The sequence below is a fragment of the Bacillus rossius genome, chromosome 3 (assembly GCF_032445375.1).
Source record: "Bacillus rossius redtenbacheri isolate Brsri chromosome 3, Brsri_v3, whole genome shotgun sequence".
NCBI classification, from domain to species: domain Eukaryota; kingdom Metazoa; phylum Arthropoda; class Insecta; order Phasmatodea; family Bacillidae; genus Bacillus; species Bacillus rossius.
The window spans coordinates 34,102,768-34,117,225 of NC_086332.1; the positions used below are offsets into that span (position 1 = coordinate 34,102,768).

The 14,458-nt window shown below is 38.3% G+C and overlaps 1 protein-coding gene across 3 annotated transcripts in view; it reads right to left on the reverse strand.

The window, feature by feature from the left end:
* LOC134530499 (acidic mammalian chitinase-like) overlaps positions 1-14,458 on the reverse strand; it is a 35,137-nt gene that overhangs the window by 14,038 nt on the left and 6,641 nt on the right. The window contains exon 1 of one of the 3 annotated variants that reach the window (XM_063365365.1): positions 1,882-1,946. The exons of 1 other annotated variant lie outside the window; for it this stretch is intronic. The gene's annotated coding sequence lies outside the window, so the exon portion shown is untranslated. Of the gene's footprint in view, positions 1-1,881; positions 1,947-4,598; positions 4,824-14,458 lie in introns of those variants that run through there. One more of the 3 variants, XM_063365366.1, reaches the window with a different exon arrangement.

The following is a 14,458-nucleotide window of genomic DNA, read 5'->3' on the forward strand; positions in this document are numbered from 1 at the left end:
TACTATGTTTATATACATATTAATTATTCTAACCACTGTGCACCAATTCACTTCTGTTTTCTCTCCAATAACAGATAAAAACATTACTGCTACTATGCTATCGACACCCAATAATTTGCAACCTGTAAAATTTACGAAGGATTCATCAGACCTACTTTTCAGGTCCATGAACAATTCATACTGGTATTAAAATCTGACATAAAGTTCTTCTGCTCCTGGCGCACCTGCAACTCGGAAATGCAGGGTGTTCGACAAGTTGCCTACCGGCAGCAGTTATTCATTGACAGTGATGCACAATCATTGTGGAAATGAAATTAGAACTGCTAAGGAGTTGCCTGCGATAATAATATAATAAAAACTGTAACATGTGTGCTGGATTCTCTTGATCCTTATTTCAGCAAAGTTTTAACAACTTTTATTTCAAATTGAAGTCATTATTTAAAAATGTGAAACTTTAAATCTTATTAATATATATTCCAATGTTATTTTGTAAGAAAAATTTAAATAAAATCTAAATTAAGAATACTGTATGACATTATTAAATATGTGTGCTAAAATTTCATAGTGATGAAATGTGGTCAACTACTTATCATTTATAATTTTTACTCAAAATTTTAATTTACAACTGTGTCTAATAAACACATTTCCGAATATTGTTCTATAGGCTATATTAATATGTTCATTTAAAAAAAACAATGGGTCGTGAAACAAACATGTAAATTTTTACTTGCATTTCTTACATAAATGTTAATGTATTTCTCCCTGTTTTGCCAAAAAAAAAAATGTAGCATGGTCACAATAGATTCCACAAAATTAATGAACGTCCATTTACGAATAAGTACCAAATTGTTTGAGTATTTCTCTAGTTCTTGGTCATGGGTTTTTTGGATAAAACCTGAAATATTTTTTCTGGCACAAATAATATAAAGATAAATGTTTCGTCACTCTTTATATAACTTTTTGTGGAACCTGTAAAGTATAAATTCATAATAGTGTAATTGTTAATATGGTATGTTGAACAGAAATATTATTTGACGATAGTATAATTTGTAGCATTCAACAATTACAAGTTATTAAATAAAATGTGGCCCAAGTCCTTCTGTATTCTTCACATAAATAAATGAAATTATTTTCTAGTTATTAATTATGTTGCTTAGGGTTTGCATTAAATGTGATTGTTTTCAAAACCATCACTATCTGCAACTCAGGTAAATAATTTAAATCCAATATACGTTTCATCAATTTTTTTGGAAAAATAAGAAAAATATCCTTCTGTCTTATCGCACTATTAAAAATTACATTTCTGTGATTTGGGGGCAGTGAACGAGGTTTGTTTTAATTTTCAATTAAATAAATTTCTAACTTTCTGGATGAGTGACGGCTCCAACATAGTAATCAGGTAAATTAAATTTAGAATCATAGATAGGCCAAATAACTTTTCAGAAAATTCAGCAAACTGACGTTAAAATACATAGAATGCTATTTCTCCCAACAAAAAAAAAATCAGAGGGAAATTAAGTCCATTAAAATATTTGCAAAGAAAAATTTTAAATTCCAATTTGTGACATACTCCGAACAGCAAATATTTTTAAATTATAGAATGTATTGCAAATCAAATATTTATTTTGTAACACGTATACTTCTGAAACTAATACATACTCGTAGTGTGAAATCAATAATAATTTTCAACAGTGATTTTTGTTCAACAAAGGTTAAAGATTCGTATTTGTTTTGAAATGACTTATGACAGAATATTAGAGAAGGCCACAAAAATGGATAGTAAATGAGACCACGTAAGAGTACGTCAAATTTGCAGTAAACATAAAACCAATAATTTGAAGCTTCATGAACGAAGAGATTCCAAAGAAGTTGTTAACCTACCTTATTCTGCCGACCAGTAGGAAAGCACTAACCCATCCGGGCTTCCTCTGTCTCGTTTTCATTCTGAGAGGCTCGTGACTCGATCTGGCAGTAAACACCCCCCCCCCCCCCTTCCCCCTCCACCATCTTAAGCACTTCTCAGGTCGGTTAGAAGTCGACGACACAGGTTATTGCTCTGAAGTTCAACCTCTGCGCTGGAACCTGTTCGCTGTGTGACTCTCGACTTATTCCCTAACGCGCCTGCGAGCGACAGCATAGCGGGATATTTGTTCCAGTCAGAAGCACCGTAACGACTCAGCAGACTGGTGGGTATTACGGTCCAACTCGTTGAAGCAGCGAACTGGAAGGTAGTTGGGGAGATTGACCCGTCCTCCCCCAATCAGGTCGCACACATGCGGTGTGCAGCGCTGCTTCAGAAGAAACCACGCGAACTGAGAACTGCTCTCGCGTTGTACGGCATTTGGTAGGAGTGATTTCGTGAAAATTATACAGAAGTCAACGAACGGAAATGTGTAGCAAAGATGGCGGATCCACGTGTAGCAACGTAAACCCGTATATGGCCAATTTCGTAAACATTAGGGTACATACCAAAAATATTGGTGTTCCAAATGGATCTATATGATAGTGAAATTACCCCGAAATATATTTGGTAAACTAAAATGCATAGAAAAAATTAATCCCAGGAGGTTTCCTAGCACAGCGTTAGAGGGCACACTTAGTACCCTCATGGGGCGAGGTTCAAATCTCGTCACTGAATTGATTTAAACATTTTTAATAAAAATAATAAAATATAACGTTGAATCAGCTCAATCAGGTTAAGGTTTTTTTTGTAGGAAGTATTTACATACTGATTTCATTCATTTAAGCAAAAACAAATATACAACTATGTACTTAGTGTTATAATATGTTAAAAAAAAGTTTCAGGTTAATATTTTAGTAATGTCATAGAAGTATAACTTCTATCGTGTGCGCAATGTTTATAGTATTCAATTTTTAGTGAATTTTAACAAGGATAGCAGGTTTTAAATAAAATTCCTTGCCTGAAATCAGGTCCAAAGCCAGTATTCTGTCGGAGCTGTTTCTACGAGTTTAAAATTTTCCGTTCTTTCGTGCTGCTAACTGCTATCTGCGTTTGATGGTGGTAAGCAACATTTACGATTCAGGCAGAGAATTATAGCGGCGGGGGCAGAAAGTATGTATGAGATTCGCATCCAGAAATTTTGGTATTTGAAAAGCAACTATGCTTTATTTATCAGCTCGGCATTATTTTAAAAAATTATACGTTTAATTTCGTGCCCGAGTTTCGTATTATAAGTTTATTTGCAGCATGAGCAACATGAGAACACATGAATTTGTTCGTTACCGAGGTTAGATTTTAACACATCACTGGGGAGTAAGCCTAGTGATGAAAGACTCGCGATTTTTTTTTTAATTCGAGTAAATATTGTTCAATAGTCACTTGAAATGGAAAACAAATTAGGACAGAAAAAAGTATTGGCCGCGGCCGTAAGGTATGTACTAACTATAAAAATCCCGCTTTTTTTAAAACAGCATCTGTTACGCTATATTCCTTGGAATCTCTGGAGAACCAGAGGATCAAGCAGCAGCCAGTATCAAGTAAACAGTAGGGCAGCGACAACAGGATATTTATCGTGGAAAATAGTCTCGGCTTCGGTATTAAAACAAAATACAAATTTAAATCACTATATTAACGTTACAGTTCTTATTTGTAATTATTTTATACCAACCGTACACCGATAGACGCGATTAAATTGTTGTACCTAACCTGACCATTAAATCGGTCATTTCCGCTAAAAACTTGGAGTATCTCAATGCCGTATTACTCAGTGGTTAGGAAAAAAGTAAGGATATGAAAAAAAAATGCATTTTAATTTTTTGTTTGCCTTTGTTTCGATGTGTAAATGACTTACACACTGCCATGTGCACCTACAGCAGTAGCCGTAGGTGCCGTGGCTTCTGACACAGTAACATACGGTCTTCAATGATATTTTGTCAATTTTGACGTGAATGCGTCCTTAATATTGCTTCCATAGTGGGAGACAATTCAAAAAACTAATGATAACAAAATCGGGGGATACAGTTTGGTGCTGCAGCTACATATCTATCATCTCCATACAAAATTTAATTACACCACTGGATAGCTAAAGGATCAAAGATGTCGTTACGCTAAGTGAGGACTGTGACGCATAGCGCGGTGGAGGGGGAAAGCGCCGCCATTTTGAGGTAATTTTGCTGCGTTTCGAGATTTACATTTAGTATAACTTTTGACTCAGAGAAACTACGACGTTCGTTTGAGTTTCAATCGTCATCTCTCGTCAAAATCCATCGATTGCATGTATAAAACATTAGTGTAAAATAGTTACAGTGAATATATATGGTGTTAAAATAAAATATAAAAATAATGTCGGCCTATACGTGTCAAAAAGCCAAATCCAAATACGGAGATCGTATACGGTTGGATAGGGCTTCCCAAAAGTAATCGAATGATATCAATAAAACACCATATGACCGAGTGAAGCAGTGCCGGGAACGTAAAAGAATGAATGCGGCCTAGCGGATCAACGACGGTGCCAGTAGGTACATCTGCAGCTGGGGCGGTTGAAATTATGCAAGTGGATGATGACTTCTTAGTGTTAAAACACGATTATAACATACATGAAATAGTGTATTTTATATTTTGTATAGAAAAATATTACCTGTTAGGTACACGTATTCACGTACAACACACGGCCGTCTCCATTACGCAGCCACACCCCATATTTTATTTCATTACTTCGGTGAGGGGAACATTTATATCCCCATTAACCCCCTGCGTCTGTCACTGCAGAAACCTAGAGCCTGAATAACAATAGCCCGTCGCGTCCGTCATTCGTTCGTATGTCGGCCGCCGAGTGATGTACAACACTCCGCTCGTCCGTCATAGTATTTTTCCATTTCAGTGCTGACAACTGTTGAGAAAACTTAAATTTTGGGGAAATTTTCTCTTATGTACCTAGTTAACAAAAATCGTGTAATCTAAATATTTATAAATCATGAAACTCAATTTATTTTTTCACTCTGATATTTATTTTCACATTTCCAGTGCGTAATTAATACACTTCTGTGACTCAGGCTATTTTTGTTTCTAAAAACAGCTTTTCAAATGTGTTCAAACGTAAGTTAAGAAATAATTTTGGAAGCAGCTAAACAATTAAACAAACTTTAATGCCTTTTAATATAATAAGATTATACACGCAAACACCTTAAATGACATCCGTCCGTCCGTCAAAAGTATGAAATTACCAAGCTTTTGACGAACGGATGTGTGGAATATTTCGGGCCACCTTATTGGCTGCAGGTCACGTGATTGACGGACAGTTGACGGACGGGGTGACGAGTTGTTTAATTTCCGGCGTTAGTGTAATTTTATTCCTTTATACCATCATAATCATGCTGGGTATCATCATGCCAGTGTCGCATGTACCCTCAAAAATTTTATAAGAATGCGCAAATGCATTACGGTATTAAAAAATACAACAGTAACTTAAGTACGAATCAAACACAAATTTCATCTGCGTACAATACGGCACGATCACGGCAGCGCTATCTACTCTGTAAAGCGAGCCTCAACGCTTAATTTAGTTCTTTACTTACATAATAGATGGCGCTACATGTTTGGGTGTAACGGTGTAGACGTCAGGTTTGTTTGTTGGTTTTATAAACCGCTCTATTACATCAAGCATAAAACATGCAATTTTCAGCAATATTAATTTATGAAATAATTCGTTTTGATTATTTCCACCAAAAAAATACGAGTATTGGTTTCGCTAAAAAAAAATTAATTCCCACTCATAAACCATTATTTATATAAACAGTTTTGTAGATTTATAGATTAGTTTGGTTGACTCCATTAGATTAGTTTTATACTATAAATTTGCAGAGGTGACTTCTAAATTTTTTTTCGGTCTTACGAAAGGGTGGGGGGAGGGTGGTCCTCAGGCCTGTAAACCCCCCTCCCCAAAAGATGAGTTAAAATTTCAGTCGATAAAAAGTCTTCTGAATAAAACTTTGGGCCTTTTTTTTTTTGTATATTAAATCCTTATCAAAGACGGATTTATGACTATTACTTAGTATGGATCTAATATCTAGATTCAGTTACTCTCTTCCTCAAATGACGAATTTATATTTCCTATTTAATAAAAACAAAAGTCTGAAAGTATACCAAATGTAAGAAAAGCATGTATCGTTGTTTATATCAAATTAGAATACTTATAACACTTGCGTTGCGGGTTCGAACTCTACGTGGGCGTGAGGGTGTTTATAAAACTGTAGGTACCTAGTCTTGCAAGCCTCGGCGTAAGAATAGACGTTAATAATTTATTAATTTAAAAAATCAGGTACTAGCATTTCAATCGTAGCGCTTCCAACATAAGCTGAACGACAGTAGCTGTCTAATCACGTTTTTTCGGGAGATTGTAGCCTACATATTTTTCTTTAGAAGAGCAACTCGGAGGAACAGACCTTAAATTTTTTTTCATACAAATTATGTTATTTGGACACGAAATTATTAAAACTGGGCAATGATTATCGCGCAAATTCGAACATGAAATCCGAAAGAGCGGTGGCCATCTTGACGAACGTCCCAGGTTAGATTGCAGTGTGAAAAAAATGGGCGCTTTCTCTCTCCAACACACGCCGACTGCCGTAAGCGCTGTCCTTGTTTCTGCGCGTGCTGTTGCCAAATATAATACCTACGTAATTGAAATCGGAGGTATTGATAATGGTTTATTTATCAAGTGAGCATTACAATTTTCGTATGAATTCCTATCAATATTTGTGTGTGAATTTTTTCTTGTTTTAAGTTAAAAGGAGGTGATTTATTACAGATTTTTGAGCACGATAGTAGGTATAGACGAACGACACTGTGAATTACTCAAATGGATTCTTAAAATGCTTCCCTTGAACTCAGAATTCCAAAGAATCGCCTCTCAACTTATTCGTAACGTGTTACAGATCTGGCAACACTGCGCGCCAGAAGCCTTGAGTAAGGGTGAGGCGGTCTTTTTGCAGGGAACCCTCCCACGAGGCTGGACGCTGGACGACGTTGTGGGCAGTGAGAGAGGCGGTGAAAATGCTGAGGTCGTCGACCCGATAGCCCAGTGGCCGTTGCCGCGGTCAAGTGCTGGTGTCTGTTTCGCAACACGCTATCTGCAGCAGCCCAAGGTTCAGGCCAGACTAGGGCAGTAGTGGCCAAGCGCGCAGCGGACAATCAGAAACCACAACTGGTTCGCTCTCGACTAATTCCCGGAAGTCCGGCTGGACATCCTGCATGCACGATGCGCTTTCAACACAACTAATACGCAGGGACGTAACTAGATGAGGGACTTGTGCCCCGGGTGCGAGCGCCGCATTAGGGAGGGCGCTACACTGGCAGAGTAATTTTTACTATAGATATTTACTTGAATGTTATAGTGTTAGAATTAAACAAATTTTGGAGGATATATGAATTAAATGGTTTGTATTGCAAGATACAAACATGAACATGTATATTGTAAAAATATGGTATTTTTCACGTACTATCCAACTTGCGATTTATTTAAAAAAATGAAACGACCGCAAATAATTATATTTATTTGCCATCTAACTTGAATCAAAAATAGCTGGGATATTGGAATTAATATGTGGTGGCTGGTTTGTAAAAAAAAAAACGAGGGAAGGGGGGGGGGGGTTCTGCTAAGGTGAGTGGTGAGTTCTTGCCCCGGCTGGAAACTAGTCTAGTTATGTCCTTGCTTAATACATGTCGAGATTTATTGAATTTGACACGTACCTACGTGTCAACTGGTTTATATGCATGAATTTACCACGTTAAAAAAGGAAAACTTACAGAAACATGTATGTGGATTTTTTTAAGTTTACTCGTTACTACGAAGATTAACTTGGTGTACCGGGTTCGATGACCTGAACGATAGAATCCACAGTCCTCTGTATACTCGGGCTGATGACATATATTCATTGACTGCTAAATAAGAAAGAGATTCTAAAGAGTTGTCCGTGATTCGGCACTTTTTTAGCGGCAGATTTGTTATTGGCAGAGACCAGAAAAATTCGCGGATTCATTTCGCGATAGACTAGAATCCAAATACGTTTACCTTTTTTCTGCTTCGGTGTTAGGGCCACAGTTTATCTTAAGGCCTTGGAGCCAATGAAAAAATCTTCAACAAAAGAAGTATCGAATCACAAGCCTCCCAGTTAACAGTTGTCACGAGTTAGTAGCCAATGAGCAGGTGTCATTTACACGAGTGCATTTAGAATTATAGAGTCTCTCCTATAGGTCATTGAAATCGCCAATTTTCTCGGTATGTAGTTATTGGCAATGAGGTCGCGTACAAGTGTTCTAATGGCATCCTTTCTTGCAATGATTCCACACATTTATTTTCGGGACACTATTACGTAATAATCATACTAATCACTGCACTGAACAGTAAAGTGCTTCCTTGTGTATCAATATAATATGATTTAAAATAAAATAAACTTGTCATGGTCACGTTATAAATGTTAGTACCTACTAAAAATGCATTAGCTATGACCTCCGCTAACGCGCTACTGCTCCACGGAAATATTAGAATCGTATCTCGAAGTGAATTTAGTCAACAAGGGAACTAAAGCCAAACGGTTATCTTTTATCGCCTGTATTGACACCGCTGAAACACGGTACGTGTTGTTTGAACAAGACTGTTTGTGCTAGATAAATCGGCAAATAACTGAAATTGGCCGTTTTTATATCTTCCTTTTGGTGGCCTCGCAAATGATACGCAACACCGCTGTGTCCATTGCCCTCGATGACTTCGTTACACCTGAGGATCCTCGACTCAGGCAACCGAATTAACGCTGTTATGAGCATATTTTTCGATAAATTCTAGTTAGAGCCTATTCTACACCGAGATGAGCTAAGACCGAACAAGGAACGCAACATTTCACAACGTTTTGCACTGGACTTAAATGTAAACAATTGAAGATAAATTAAAGTTGATGTGAATTTACTGGTGAGTCATCTTGCGACAATTTTTGAACCCACAAAACAAATTAATAATGAAATACTAGGTTTCAATTAATTCTACTTATTTTTTAGCATTTCATACCATAAATTATCTTCCGTGGCTATGATTAAACTACTTATTTATCTTAGGTATTCACAATTATTTTGGCAATCATAACGATTCAATTTGACGATCAAATTTTCTTGTACACATTTTTGGTCATTAAATTCAAAAGAATTTAATTCATATTTATGTGCGAATATATTTTTTTTCTCGACTCACGTTTCAGTTGGTCCAGGGTGTATACAGGATTCGTTTCAACAATAATAGACCTGATTTTAAATTTCCTCTTAATTAATTAACTAAAACAATTTCGGCATTTCGTAAACTTAAAAGCGTGGGGAATAAATTATGTATGAGTAGTGTGTCTACAATCATGTATTATAAATTTTAACTTAAATAATTATTTCCCCAGTGCAGTTCAAACAAATATCAAGTTAAAAAAAACATCCAACACCCGCGCGTCCTAGTAGGACACACGCGCGGTGCGCAGAGCTTCAGAACAAACCCGGTGGTTCGAAAACTGCTCGTGATACCCTAGATCAATTGAGAGTACACTGATGAGTAGTTTTGTTTCTGTATTTCGGTTTTAAACTTTATTTTTAGAAGAGTGAAAAATTTCTAAAACGCGGGTTTTCAAAATAATTTTTAGGCAATAAACAACTGGCATAGAGCACTCAAGTGACTTGCATTGCGCCTTCATCTTCAGACCCTATGGGTTACCCTGCGCACGACGAGAAGACTGCGAGCCAGTCCAGGGGCGGTGCCGCGCTAGAAGCACCGGCGACCAGGCGAGCCAGACTCGCAGATGTAAATGTTTGGTGCGCGAGTGAAAGCGTGGTGCCGCTAACAGGCTCCAGCGCGGGTAAACCGGCGGAGGTCGGCCGCTGCTCCGCGCCGACAGCTTCGCGCCTCCTTCCTCGCGCTCGGTTCCGACCTTTGAATATATATACTGTATAGAAGTCGCGAGTGGATAGGATTTACTCTACGTTTTTCAGAAGCGTATGATGAGCAGCTTGGGAACTTCACCGCTGCAGTGCGCTGCCGTAACGCCCTGTATCGTCTTAGTTGTTATTTACACGTTAGAGCGCAGCGCTGTCGCCAGCTGTCATTCCCCGCACCCCTCATCGATCATTCACTGCAGCTCAAGGTAGTTCACCGGGAGGGGGAAGGGGTGTTTGAAGAGTTCGACACTTGTCCGCTAGGGACCACCACAAGTCGATGCCCTAGAGATGGTGGCGATTGCAGCGGTGAATTAACCAACTACCTCAAAACCGTATTAGAAATTTTAACCTGGGCTGGCGACTTCTATACAGTATATATATTCAAAGGTTCCGACGGCTCCAGGGAAAACACTGGTGTTGTCGAGTGTCGAGAGCTACACTGCTGCCGATGGGCGAATCTGTGGAATTAATGCCACGGGCAACGAAAATCACTTCAAAACAAGTACAAAACAAGCACGGTTCTGAGTAGCTCACAGACGAGTATTTTGAGCTTGCTCACTTTCTAAACTCGTCTCTTCTCTACCATTTCGCTATTCCGACAGTTTTTCTCATTCTTTTTACCCGAGGAACGTTACGCGTGGTCTTCACAGGCTGCCCAACCACCCTGCGGTAACACTAAAATTACAGATATTTCGTGATACTAAATGAAATTAAATTAAAGAGGTGAAACCGCCTTTCTTAATGCCGACTGAAAAGTATAGTGTTCACAAGAAGAGAGATATTCAGCAAAAATAAGAAGTACTTTGAGTTCACCAGTCCAAAAAGTAAATGTACTCGCCGCAATTTACGCGAAATCTCGTTCAAATATATGAGATGAATATTGTGCGGGGCAACTCAATCATGGACCTGAAGAAAAAAGGCAAAGGAAATTTACAGAGTCAAAATATGACACTCTGGATATTGTTTTACAGCAAATATGAACAAATATAAAACTATCCTGGATATTTATAGTCACGAAAAGAAATAATCGCAACTTTAAAATTACGTTGTATTCCTGGGATTACTTCTTGAATTTTTGCACTTGTTATTCAAAATCCTAGGAAAATTACTTTTATCATATTTCCACCAGTTGTTTGACTTTCTTAATTAAAATATATTTATTATTTCTGTAGTTGAATACCCTCTCCAAAAAATAGTTGTAAACTACGTGTGATTCGCGTCAATAAGTGTAGTTGAAATAAGTGTATCGTATATTTATCACGTTTGACACTGTCTCAGAAACAAATATTCCTCATTTTTCTGTTGTCACACCACTGGTGTCTTCATACTTGCGCAGTGCCGGGCAAATTTAATTGACTCAGTATGGAGTTCTTTATTGAAGAGAAGGTTCTTCACCATTACTGATCAAAAACTGGAAGCTATAAGGAGAGCTGCTAATCACGATTACAGACGCCAAGTAATTTTCCCGCCAGCTTCTGTATTTCAACTTCAGGTGAAGCTGAGATATCCATTACACTGTAGATGTTTTCATCATGGTAATATCCAATGCCTATATACTCCACATATTGACTTCATTTTATTTTTCATTGGGAAAGAAGATATTATCTAGCGTTTCTCACAGATGTGACAGTAATAGATTAGTTTAAAATCAATGCCATTTCTTTGCTCACTCTGGAGCTCAAAACGTCCTAGTGTGCAGACGTTTGGGTGCTCATAGACTACCCTCATTTCATTCATAAAATGTACGATGTCTACTATTCGGCTTCCTGCTAAGAACAGATCCGGAATTCTTTCCTCAACAGTGTGTCAGAAGACGTGGTGCCATTGCTTGCGAAGAAGGAACTAAAGGACATTTCAGATCAAACTTTATAGTTAACTGCACAGGTAGGCTTACGCGAAATAAGGTCAACGAACTACACCGAATAGGATAAAAAAAATAATGGCCTAAACCGCGGGTAGTATTAATGACATTAATAACATGTAATTAATTTCAAGTGTAATATAATTTTAAAGCACTCTTTTACACGGAAAATAAAAAAAAATCTTGGAAATATGTCTTGTTTCATTAAAAAAAAGTGTTCAAACTGCCCGATATTATGACGTTCATTCGACGAAGCTACTGAGATAAGAGCTGCTTCAAGTTCATCACCATGACATCACATGACAAGACAAGACTTTCTGGCTGCTGACATTAACCTTTAGGAATAGGTACTCGGGTTCAGCCGCACTCTCAGCTAGGGAGGTTGAAACAGTTTTAGTTTTTAATTTCGTTACGTACAAGTATTGCCAATATTACACCTCGTTTAAGAGTTCTATCATTTATAATAAGCGCATATCCATGTGGAGAAAGACTGGGCTATCTGCAAGAAAGCTATGTGAAAGATCGGATCCACGTTCCGCCCCTACCTAATGATTTTTCCGGAGTTGAGACACGACGTCGAAGAAGCTATTGCTTCCGGACTTGTTAACCAAAGATTTGGATTTTAGGTTGGATGTGTGCCGTATAACTAAAGGTGTACATATTGAACATTTGGAGGTCAGTTTACTTTCCATTTTATGTATGATTTGTAGAGACCTGCAAAATTCGCGGATTCATTCGGTGAATTCAAACACATATACCTCTTAGATAATTTTGCTATTGGCTTACTGTTCATCTGGACGAATCTCAACCAGTTATAAACCCTCAACCAAAGAAGGATCGAATCACAGACAAACCAGCTGAGACGACTTACAAGTCGGCAGCCAATGAACTTGCGTTATTTGCCCGAGTGTACAGGGGAACGTGCAGTCTAACCTGAAGGCCATCGAAACCGCGAATTTTGCAGGTCTCTAAATTGATTTGTTTGTGAATAGAAACGTGGACATTATTTCATGGACGGCCGGTATTGTGAAAGCTGCTGCCATCTGGCGGGTGGGCCTGCAACTACGTCTCCCCCGGCGCGGCGACGTTGTAAAACGATCCGCGGGGCAGCGCTGGCAGGAGCCGAACCCCGGCCCTTGTATGTCACTGGCAGGGCGAGGGCGCCGCTATACTTAGCCGGCCGGCCCCACGTGAGTGTGACAGGCGGGCCGCCCGCCTGCTGCTGCCGGCCGGTGGCCGCCGGACAGAGACCGGACCGCGGGCCGTCTCGCACACGCACGACTCACAACTGCCGTAGCCACTTCACTTTATAAGCAGTCGACGAAACAGTTCACGTGTAGATGACTTGTAATTAATTTTAAAAACTGGCGTTTAGCTATAAAGTTCAAATATAATTATGAACAAGTTTTCATGTAAATAAACTGTAATAATTATCTATCATCAATTATATGAATCACCATAATTTTTTAGTCAATTGTAACACAACCTATTATTACTGCACTCGCCGACAGCGTAACGTAACACAGCGTAACGGAACAATGAGCGTAACGGGACAATGTGCGTAACGGGACACTTTTTCGTGCGTGCAGCCGGCGTTCATCGATTTATTAGACGTTGTCACGTCAAAAATCCCCATAACTAAGAAACACGCAACTTATAAACACGTAACTTAAAAATTCACACAACGCCGAACTACACAACTCGGAATCTCATAACTTAGAAACGCATCACTTAGAACTGGCATAACTTAGAAAATTCTTTCTTGTGTGTTTCTTAGTTAATGCGTTTCGTCATGTAGCGTTCCAGCACGGCAGGTTTAATAGCGCAGGTCACAACACCACGACAAAAAAAAACTATTTTTGTTGCCAAATGCGTTTATAAAATGCAGTACAGAATGCACTAAAAAAAAGTGTAGAAGAGAAAAAAACATGCTAAATCAGCCCATGATTTTTTATCTTTTTTTTTTTGTGTCCTTCCACCCAATGTCATACAAAATACCATTAGCCTGAACTTGATTAATTAAAAGTTCTTCAATTAACTAGACAATTCTTAAACTAAATCTTGATCAATGTACAATAATAACATTGAACATAAACACAATTATATGAACAGACGAAGGCACACTACAAAGGTGAAAGTATACCCACGCGTAAACGAAATTTCGTTTTTCATCATAAAGATTTATCAAGTGGGTAAATAGCTTGAAGTTTAGTTTTTGTAAGTTTTCCGTTTGGCTTTCCGTCGTGCGGCACGACACAATTATAAGTAAAATATATTTCTTTGAGGGTCGTCGGGGCGCGTATTCTATTGGCTGCTGAGCGCATCGGACCTGTCGTGGTATTGTGACTCCAGCTTTAGTGCGACGCTCGCTGGTGATTCTAGCACGGTATCGCCTCTAAGAGCAAGGCGACTACGAGACTTGAGCGATAACCATACCATTATATGGCAGAGAAATAAAGGTGTAATGCAAGTCTCTCTAGCGCTTTCAAAAATCTCGACCGAGTGTTTCGTGTCCCTAACATTATTTTAAAAACACGGATTTTGGCCGTTATCACTCTAAAAATTCAGTTCAAAAATTAAACACGGAAAAATAATTACTCGCCCGCCCTCAGCGCATTCTTAAATGCTTTCGTAAACCGTTATCAAATCGCGTATTTTTTTTTCTCCTGATGCTC